Source organism: Rhagoletis pomonella, unplaced genomic scaffold (assembly GCF_013731165.1).
Source record: "Rhagoletis pomonella isolate Grant_MI unplaced genomic scaffold, Rhpom_1.0 Rhpom_scaffold_00002, whole genome shotgun sequence".
In the NCBI taxonomy this organism is placed as follows: Eukaryota; Metazoa; Arthropoda; class Insecta; order Diptera; family Tephritidae; genus Rhagoletis; species Rhagoletis pomonella.
In genome coordinates, this window is record NW_023458556.1 from 62,772,039 (window position 1) to 62,783,616 (window position 11,578).

Here is an 11,578-nt window from a genome sequence, read left to right on the forward strand (position 1 = left end):
CATGATTGGTAGCGAAACAAAAAACTCGCGAAAGTTTTGTTATCGGTGCGCAAAATAGATAAAAATGTAAACCAAGAAGAGTGTCTCCCAACAGTTGTAGGCGCGACTGTTTTAGAGGAGTTCTACCAAACGCTTGAATGATTCCAAAGAGCATATGTTTGCATGTTGTTGAATAGATATGCCATGCCAATGCGTGCATAATGACTTCGAATATTAAACAATCCGTTATGGCTGCTCACTTGGTTGGTGTGCAAAGAAAAGAAAAAAAGTAAAGCAATGGGGAAATGAATGAAATGAGATGCACAAAAGCAAGAACATAAAAGACGATGCATGCGCGAATGGTTTCTGCGCGACAAAAGCGCTGCCGCCACTTTGCCAACTCAATGCATATGCATGTATGAGTATCTATGTACATATGTAGATACATAAATGCCTGCAGGTATCCTGCAGTGAAAGCTCTCTGCAGGAAAACGGAAGTAGTTTCGAACTATTGAATTCAACAGCCCTATCATTTGAACCATTTCGCCATCTTTATACATACATAGTGTTCATCCGATACCCCCATGTACTCGATGTCTGTGCTAATTAAAAGTATCAAAGAGAATAATCGATACTACTTACTCAAAGTATCGCTAGAAAATGTGCCCTCGGTTCTTCTTGTACTCGAACGATAAATCGCTCTGTAGACCGCCCTACTCTCTTCTCGATCATGGTGTGGAGTCTAACCACGTTGCTCTTTCCAAAGCTCGTCAAAATAATATTAAATCCGTTGTAGCCATCAAAATTCAAGTTTTTTCCCAATCGGTATTCTAAATGTTGTACTACATTTGGTGCAATTTTTGTTTAATTTCTGAGCAAAGTTGTTAGAGCAATTCGTAATTTTCTAAAGCTGTCATGAACAGTAGATTTTTTCTTTAATTTTGGTCCAGTATAACGACAATAAGAACTTGAACTCCCAACAACCGGTCTGTAAATATTCTACTTAAATCTAAACTGGTAGAATACGACAAGTTCAGACAACCGCTTCAAGTTCTGTTATCCAAGGTTCACGCCCGCTTAAAGGTATGGAATTTTTTTCAAATTAAATGAAAATGAAAAAAAAAAAAATTGTTTCCCTATGCACAAAGATTTTAGTAGGTAGTCAGAGACGCTCATGGAGAAACTTCTGCCTGCAGATAGAAAGTATTTCAGAGGTCAGCGGACTACGCAAAATACTATACATGAGTTCTAGCAACATAGTTACCTCGTCAAGAAAGATGTGGATTGGACAATTAGCAGCGAAGAAACATTTGAGCTTCTAATATGAACGCCCTTTCTGCGTTGCCTTCGCGGTAAACATTATTAGCGAGGATAACATAAAACGTGCTATCTCTCCTCATCTTAGGAGCATAGCAGTAGACAGCCTCCTTCAAGAACTTGAAGATATTCATGGAAAGATTATTGCATACGCCGACGAGATTGTAATAGTTATCTCGGGTAAACAAATCTCAACATTGGCCGATCTAATTCACAGAACTCTCAACAAACTATTCCTATAGTGTAACAGGCAAGGACTAGAAGTGAATTCCGTAAAGGAAGCACGGGATACTTGATCTCGATCATATTACTCTTGCGGGAAGAACATTGCAGTAAAGGCAGAGACCAAATATCTGAGTCTAAGCAGCAGTAGTTAAGTAAATTCTCTATCACGGTATAGTGATATGGTGGGTAGACAATCTCTATGGTAGCCATGAAATGCCTCACCTACTTTAACGGGATGGCTGAGTCGTTTCGTCCAAAGGTGATATGGGTTCCGGCACACTGAGACATTGAGGGGAACTGTAAAGCCGATGAACTGGCGCGACTCGGCATCAAACTCCCTATTAAGGATGTAAAAGATGAAACTTGTAAGCTACTTGCTTCCGACAGGGCTCACTAATGTAGCGAACGACAGATGGCATGACGAAATCAAACCTGCAAAACTGCCACGAAATTGTGGTCTTCGTTCAGCGATAAACGCATGGGCTTAATACTGAGCCTAGGCATAATGTTAGTTTGTTGGTGTCGTAAAACTGGACTCTATATAATTCGCCTACCGACGGTAAGCAACTGGTGTCGGAGCGAAGCGAATTCTTTTAAAATATCAATAAAATTAAGTGTGGAAACGCAAAAATATGTATTTAAGTTGAAGTGTGAATAAAAACCAATGTATTATTAAATGTTTACAAAATTATCATGTCGACAATCACAACAAATCGCTCGCAATACGAAAAACTGGTGGAAAGCATGAGCGAAAGGCCGGACATTGCCCGAGGCTTTGTAATAGTTAAAGAGGATGTGGTGGAATTTTGGGAAAGCGTTGCAAGATTTAAAGCAACACAATATTTAGTTGAATGGACGCCCATAAAAAGAGGGAACATATATTTATCATTTAAGGTAAATGGATCAGAACTGTCTCGTAGCAATCTCCTTTGTATATTAATGCAACAGTTGACTGCAGCATGTTCTTCCTCCTGAGACAAAAGTGCACCGGCCACTGAATCCATTCTATTTTACTTAATTAAGGAAAAGCTTTTTCAAATACGATTAAACAATTTTTTTTTTAATTTCACTGTTCACTTGCGATTATATTTATTTTGATTTGTTTCTGTCAAAGCGGCTGATTAAGAACTTCAAATTTCACTATTTTAGTCAGTAACGCCGTTGATAGTTACGATCGGATTACAGCATACCAATTTTCGAATTTTCGGAACGGAGCTACGAATTCGTAACTACGAACTTTCGGATTACAGCATAGGGGTGATAATGTTAGTTTGTTGGTGTCATAAAACAGGACTATATAATTCTCCTACCGACTGGGCATATGGTTACATGACTTCGGTAGAAGTTGTCAAGATGAAAAATAGGAGGAAACAATGCCCTTGTTCTATCCAGGCGAAGACTCTCCAGTCTGGGTTGACAATTCTTCGATAACATGGGAAACCTTGTATGCATGGAGATCAGATATCTTTTAAAATTGCTGCTCGAAATTGTATTAGGAGTGATTGAGTGTTGCCGACCCCATATGTAGCATCACAACGGGCCCTGAGCTTAAGTGTGTCTTGTCATCGATACAAGTAAATACTCGATACTTTTCTTTTTCCGGCAGGGTGGGAAGATGATTTATTTTGAAACGAATTTCCGTCATCATTTTTCAAGCGTAATGTTTTGTTTTTCGACGCAGAAAATGGCACAACGCAGGAATCGAGGGTGTCACCAAACCAAATTTGATAAGGGAAATTCGTTCGAAAATAAATGAAATATATATGCTTTCTTTGCCAAACTTGATTGGTTCTTTATTTGATGTGACAAGCAGATTTGTAAATGTTGGTAAAATGACATCGTCCGACTTTTTACAACCTAAAAGAGTAGCAAATGGAAATGATTCAAGTAATTACGCGATATTTTGCCAATACTGAGTAGGTATGGATACTTTCAGTACAAGAAGCCATTAGAGTGATACCTTGGTGGTGTCTATTGAACCCTGCCGTCAATTGGTATGACACCACTGGTATTCCTATGGCTTTGTGCTGACATTGACATTTTAGTCAGCTTTCGCTTCAGTATGTGACATATTTCTAAACTATAGAACTGGTCATCTTCAGCTTCAGGTTGCAGCAGTTTTTCTACTCGAATGTTTGTTGAACAGTTAAGCTTTTCTCTACAGGGTACTAACGCGCTAGCACACACAGCCACACAAAAGCACGCAGAGAGGAAATTGAATGCATGCGAATTCGCGCCGTTATAGCATTTGTGTGCGCCTGGCCTATCGGTATGTTTATTTGTGTGCGCGTACACGTTTGTGAGCTTGAATGCGTGCTGATAGCGTGCTAGCGGAAGCGGAAATACAAAACACAAGGCAAGCTAAATAACGTAACGACAAAAAGCATCGAGCATATGCACCTATGTATGCGTGTGTGTGCGTTATGCGTGTGCATGGCTTCTGATATAGCGTGTTGCAAATGCAGGTATGTACTTGTTCGGTCGCCATATATCTGAATTTCTTGAAATTTCGCAATGCAACATCAGCGCTAGCAGGCTTGCAAGCGCTCGTTGGCAACATCCACACATGCATATATGAATATTGCGTGCCAATGTAATACCCTACAGGGTGTATGAGTATGGGCTCGTTGTTAACGCAGCCAACTGTGTATGCAGTCAAGCAGCCATGATCGCACTCCGCAAGTGTAGGTTGTACATCCAGCAAGGACATACTGCACTCGCGTGCTCATGTGCGTTATCTACTCGCACACATATTAACGCTTATGTACATACATACATGCATACATATGTACTTATGCACATGGCGTACAAACGACCCCGCGGTAGCTGATTTTTGGCGAAAGAAAAATGGAAAAACAAAAAAAAACGAACGATGCAAATTCAAATTCAAAAGTTGCATAAGCGCGTGTAATCTGCACATTTCAACTTTTATAGTGTTCTGCAAGCTTATCCAAGCACGACAACGGCAAACGCGATTTGTGTACAGTTGTGTTTGTGCGATGGCATCCGTAGCACCACCACAAATGCACAAATGTAATCGGCAGCCACCTGAAGTGGCTGGTGCAACTCTTATCCTCTGTATTGCACCCGGCCCGCATAGGCGTCCATGGCAGTGCCCTCAACAATTGGTTGCTGTGTCGCCGTGTACATTCATATATGCACATATGTATATGGATGTACATACTTAACGACAACCAAGTTCTTAGTGCACTACTGCCGGTCGTTGGAAGTCGCTCTGGAAGAACTGTTGTGGGAAATTTAGTTGTACACAATTGATGTGCCCATATTTTGCTTTCGTCCCTATTGGCGTTAGGCTTGCTTCCGCACGGCAGTGAACTCAAACATTTTTTAATTTTAGCGAAATAAGACAAATCGTAGGCATAAAATCTAAAATTCGATGAAATATCTACAGACATATGTTCATTAAATTAAAGATTGAAAGAAAAACAAAATTAAGAAAACATTCAAAGTACCCAGAGAACCATGATACAAAAAAGAAGGTAGTTTCAATCATGATGCAATAATGAAAGGTGTTATACGTTGGCAACTTCTCGCTCTAATCCGCCATCTTGAACTACCTTAGGAGGAACTGTGTTGTTTCTTTGCTATTTTCACTGAACATTTCCCAAAATATTAGAAAAAATTCTGAACAAGCTACATTGATTCAATTTTCGTTGTTCGTTTTGTTCTTATTCGCTGACATTTGTTTTCCAATTGCGTGAAATTTGGTAAGTATTGTAATAAAACCGAATTATTTTACAAATAAGTTATAATTTTGCATTTATTAGGTCATTTCCTTAGTGTTTCGCTGACCGACCTGTGCTGGTATTGTGATTAAGGGCTAATACACGTAAGTTACAACATATTATTTTGACTTTATTGATGAACCATTCCATTTGAGCTCTTTGTTATTTCAAAACCTAATGAACCATTTATTCGCAGATTTTTCGGACGATTCTGCTGTGCTGCGTTCCTGCTCCGCCTGTATATTGCTCCGCCCGTATTTTATAGTGTTGCGTTCCTGTTGCGCCTTTGCATTAGTGTGTGCGTTGTGATTTAGACACGTTGAAGTAAGTTGAAACCAGGTTCTCGTTTGTTAAAAACCTAAAAAACCATTTATTTGCAGATTTTTTGTATGCTTCTGCTGTGCTGCGTTCCTGCTCCACCCGTGTATTAGATTGCTGCGTTCCTGTTAACATACATATCGTCGCTTAAAGTACAAAACCGCGTAACTGACATTTGCTGCTAAAAATTGGATTCGCTCACACACGTTTTTGGATCAATCCTTATCCATTCTTCCTGAAATATACTAGCCAAAAATGCGATTGCTTTTTACAAAAAGATAACCATTTTGAAATATGAGTGTTTTTACTCTCTAGAAATTAATTCATGCAACCTCGCATACGTGGGTTTGCATTATCTCTATACGCGGTTTTGCAATTTATTGATACATAGTTTTGTACTTTAAACGACGATATGTATGTAGATGTATGTACATGTATATCACATATATTGACTTAGATATGTATACACAATTAATGGTGTACATAAATTTTTTTATATTGAAACTAGATATGTATATAGTACATATTTTATTATTATTAGTCGGTTCAAAAAAGTCCTATCTCAAATAAAAATACTTCGAAAATGTGCTGAGATAGGGTGTTTTTGAACCGAGTTCCGAGATAGGGCATTTTTCAATCAAATTCTAAAATAGGGCGTTTTTCAGCCAAATTTTGAAATAGGGCGTTGAAAAGCTTTCTGATATCGGGCGTTTTCGACCTGGCTGCCGAGATAGGTCGATCTTCTACTCAGCCATCGATATATGGTCGAAGTTTTCTTTATATAGAAGACGATTAAACACGATTTGTTTTTAATCGATTCTAAAAAAACTAAGGTAATTTTTAGCCACTTCAAACTTGCATATAATTAGATTAAAATTGAAGGGGCTATAAAACTGAGTGCTCAAAAAAATTCTAACACTTCTGAGAAAAAAGTTTGAATTTTGGTTGAAAATGCTTGCTGTATGACACGAACTTGGATATACGTGGACTTGGGTAATGTATAATTCCTTATATGATTCCTCAAAGTATCCCTTGTATAACACTGTGGAACACAAAAAAACCTTAGTGCGACTATATCAGGTTTGATAGCTGTTGGCCATACCAATAATGCCTCATACTAAGATTTACTAGATCAATTCGTGTTCTCCGAGAAAAAAAATTTTCACGATCCAAAAATCTGAAAAATTGTTTTTCTCCAAAGTTTGAACATTTATCGTTTTTGGCCTATATTTTGTTGAAAATACCATACAAAGCAAATATAGGACAAAAAACAAAGAATTTTCAAAATTTTGAGAAAAGAATTTGGCGGCTATACTCAGATTTTTGAATCGTGAAATTTTTTTTTCTCGAGAACACGAATTGATCAAGTAAAACTGAGCATGAGGCATTATTGGTATGGTCAACAGCTATGAAACCTGATATATGCGCACAAGAAGCCTATATGAAAGAGGGGGACAAAAGATCACACGTAAATGAATTCCTCTTTTTGGCCTGTACAATATAAGGGACACATTTCAAATTCATAAGGGATAATTTTCTTAGTGATACGGCTCATAAAAGGAATTATATAAGTCATACTGTTCTAGCTGGGTATTCATCAGCTCGAAAATTTTAAGCATATTATCATATTCCTGTGAATAAAAACACGCCTAATTTTATTATTTTAATTATCTACAATTTTATGAGACTACCAAGCCATATATATACCTATTCTGATAATCGGAACGCTGTTGAGAAGGCATACAATTTAGTACTTTTTCAACTAAAAGGCTTTTTTTTATTCCCGTTTATCTTGTACTTCCAAAATACAATATTGACCTAAGGTAGTTCGATTTCGAGCTGTCACAACGTACAACACCTTTCATTATTGCATCATGAGTTTCAATAAACAACTTTTGACGGATAATAAAATTTTTTGAAGTTTCATAAATTGTGAGTATTATCATCGGCCTTGCCACTTTGATAATATTAAAACAATAAATCGGAGTATTTTCCTTCCCATATTTATACCAATGTAATAATATTTCAAATCAAAAACCATTATCAGTGCTTGGTACTTTTTTTACTTACGTAACTCGCACTATTTTTTATTCAAAATATATAAAATATAGACTATTAAAGAAGTCTTATAATAAAAACCACGCGCGCATTATGCTGTTATTTTTTCGTTTTCATATTTTGAATGCAATCATGCGATCTAAAAATCTAATTCTTAAGAATGTTCTTCCCAAATAAAACCTTTTTATATTTTGGTTTAAATTTACTTTTAATTTTCTCATCAGATTTTGCAACAAATTAGCTTTCACAAATTTTGAACTTAAAGTTTCTAATGCATGCAAAAAACCTGAACCTGAAAACCGCGTATCAACAAAATGCAAAACTGCGTATGTGAAGTTGCATAAATTATTTCCTAGAGAGTAAAAACACTCATATTTCAAAATTATTCTCTTTTTTATAAATCAATCGCATTTCTTGCTAGCATATTTCTGGACGGATGGATAAGGCTTGAGCCAAGAGCTTGTGTGAGAAAATCCAATTTTTGGCAAAAAATGTCAGTTACGCGGTTTTGCAGAACGACGATACGCGGTTTTGTACTTTACTACTACGTTCAAATTGACGAGCTAAACATGTTAAATGGGCTTGAACCAGTTAAATGAACAAAACATGTTCATAAACAATTTAAATCGCATGCAATTGTTGTTGGAAAATTTAACCGGTTAAATCTTTAACTCGTTTGAAAACCAGTTCAGCGCAGAGTTGTATCAGAAAGCTTTCTGCTCCGGCCAATCAGAAAGACCCAAAAGCTTTCATTTGACACGCCAACGTTCAAAAAATTTATATTCAGAAAATTATTATAAATTAAAAATTATCAAAAAATATCAAAATTGTATGCATGTCTGCCTGCCTAAAAAGAGGCCCAGGCAGTAATTAGTTATTTCCCATGAGGTCTCATCGTACGCAGAGATAAAGAGTGCATACGAACTAAACATTTTGAAGTCTCTAAGTTATCCGTATGCGTTAATATCATGAAGCAGACATTCGCACAAAACAAATTGAAACACAAAGACTTGATTTTGAATATTTTTTTCGAAATTTTATTGGTAATCAAACAACCGTCAAAGTTAACTCCAAATGTTCAATGTGGACGATTGTGTTTTCCAAAAAGCTCTTTTTCATTTAACAAGTTAAACGGGGCCACTTTCCTCATGCGTTCTGAACCCTAGTCATCAACCCCAGTTTCGAAATTATGTGGGCGGTATAATTTTAAAGTCCATCATATTCCACATCTTTGAATGTACTGATAAAATCTTCTGCTTTCAAAAAAATCTTTTTTCTAGTGATCAGGTAGCATGAACTTGATGAAATGTCATAATTTTATTAAAAGTCAAATGGTTAACAACAACAACGAATGTCATTAAATGGAACTACCTTCTTTTTTGTATCATGCAGAGAACTTTATTAAGGAGCCTAGATGAAATAAAAAAAAATACTTATTTTTCTTTTAGAACAGTAAAACCTAACGAATAAATAAATATAATATAAACACTATAAAATGGAAATAAAGCAAAAAAAAATTATATATGTTTTTGAATATTAGGAAAAAAATAAAGAAAACGGCATTTAAAAGTCAAATGAAATTAAAAAAATATTTTTATTTTTAAAATATCTAAAAATTACAAGAAAATTAAATTAAAACAAGACAAAAATTAAGCTTAAAAAATGTAATAACATCCTAAAAATTGAATAAATAAAAAAATATACATACATATTTTTGTTTTTAAAACAATAAGATTTATACCAGAAGGAAAGTTAAATTGAAAGAAAAAGAAAATAAAGTACGCAAATATTTAATTACAAAAAAACAATATACATATTTTCCTTTTTAAACGATAAAATCTAAAAAAAAATTAAAACTTAAATCAAATAAGGAGGGGAAAAGGCTTAAAATTCATATCTATATGGTATTGGGTACGTTATTAAAATTTCACGAAATAAAATTTTTGTTGAATCTTTTAATCTATTGGCTCTCTCACGAAAGGGCCGTTTTTTTTGAAAGTCTAAATAAAATAGCATTTCGGAAGTTGCTGAAGGGTTAAAGTTATTTTCCGAAGAATTTCATCAGGGGTATTCTTACATAAAATCTTAATAAAAAAAAAAACATAAAAGTAGGCAAATAAATAATATAAAAAAAACTTTTTAATATACAACGCTTTTATAAATGGACTAAAAAGTAGAAAATAATATTTCTCAGTCCCATAGAATTTGTTTTGATAACTTTTGATTTTGAAATTTTAGCAAAAGTCATTATAAACAATCTATGAAATTGAAAATGAAAAACGTGGAGCGCATGCAATACACTTGAATTGATATGAAAAGTCACGATTGTGAGAATACAAAGGTTGCGCCGATCTCGGACCGCTATTCCTCTCTTAACGAACTTGACAGAATCGTTGTTTGCATGACGTCACACTGGTGCAACTTGTTTACATTTTATTTGCAACATTTTTTCTTCTTCTTCCATTCTTGCTCACGTTTTGGCATTTCTCTCTCGCAATTGCACCAGTGTGACGTCACACCAAAGTTATTCTCAAAAATCCTCTCTGATCGGCGCAATCTTGTATTCTATCATTCTTGATGGAAAGTAATATATGTATGTATGTATGTGGGTATATGAATAACGACCGCTTAAAATCGATTTCAAAGTTCTACTTTCGCTGTAGAAATTTTAGGTCTTCGTTATGTAGTTTGACTATTGTCAATTAAATCGAATGCTTTGTATTACATGCGCCCCACGCTTTTCATTTTCAATTTCATAGATTGTTTATAATGACTTTTGCTAAAATTTCAAAATCAAAAGTTATCAAAACAAATTCTATGGGACTGAGAAATATTATTTTCTACTTTTTAGTCCATTTATAAAAGCGTTGTATATTAAAAAGTTTTTTTTATATTATTTATTTTCTACTTTTTAGTCCTGTCTGAATAAAATTTTGCAATAGATATTAAAATAATTCAACGATATTAATAGAAAGGTGCACACACATGCATTTACATATGTATGTACATACAAACGAGCACCAATTAATTTTATTTAAAGAAATGGCGTGTCGTCTATTTCCGCTGTAGCAAACTTAGTACATAGGGCGACATCTATATGTCATCTACCTCGCCCTATTCACTACAGATGTCGCCCTATGCACTATGCTTTTTTATAGGAACTTTTCAAAGCAAAGGTTTTACGGTGTCGGACACACAACATTGAAAGTTTCTGGATCCACAACATTGAAAGTTTCTGGACACACAACATTGCAAGTTGATAAAAGCGTTGTAAAAATTAAAAAAAAAACAAATACATATCGTTACCTAAAGGTGGTGCCAAGTCCATTTTTTGAAATTATTCAGGAAAGGCGAAGAATCGATGTAGTTTCGCATTTTCACCCCAAGGTAAAGACATGTCCCCTTTTTTAGGTTTTTTCATATTTTGTTTATAAATATAACTCTAGCTCTTTTCGACGGTGATGGTTCGTAGCTTGGTTCATCAGCATGGCATGATCAGAATCTGAGTCTCACATGATGCCCACATGCGATTGAACTGTTAGCCCTTCTGCTCCTTATTAAAATTTATGATCAGGCCTTTAAACACATGCCTATAGTACATACAGACGGCAACGGTAATCCGGATTAATGGCGCAGTTGATCTGATCAAAATTGTATTCTGACAGACGGCAGTATCTAACGAATGCAAGGCAGAAGCACAAAAAGTGTTCCCAGCTTTTATGTTAGCAAATGGGTGCGAGGTCGCTGTAGGCGATAACCGTATCAGCTCAGGATCTCAACTTCAAGACCTGAATCACACATCTGGTGTGAATAAGAATTGATTTATCGCGAGCTCACTATCTGAAGGGCGATGACAGGATAGGGTCATGTATCGAGTTATCAGAAGTTTGCACAACCTTCTAAAACCTAGTGCGTCTTTTAATTTCACCAGCGAT

At 35.6% G+C, this 11,578-nt stretch overlaps 1 protein-coding gene and 1 long non-coding RNA gene across 6 annotated transcripts in view; one reads left to right on the forward strand and one right to left on the reverse strand.

The window, feature by feature from the left end:
- Positions 1–11,578, reverse strand: part of LOC118733943 — a 331,875-nt gene that overhangs the window by 226,420 nt on the left and 93,877 nt on the right. The window lies entirely within an intron of this gene.
- Positions 5,211–5,830, forward strand: LOC118733945. Its single transcript, XR_004992309.1, has 4 exons — positions 5,211–5,249; positions 5,310–5,371; positions 5,464–5,591; positions 5,648–5,830. It is a non-coding gene; the product is annotated as an uncharacterized LOC118733945 (long non-coding RNA).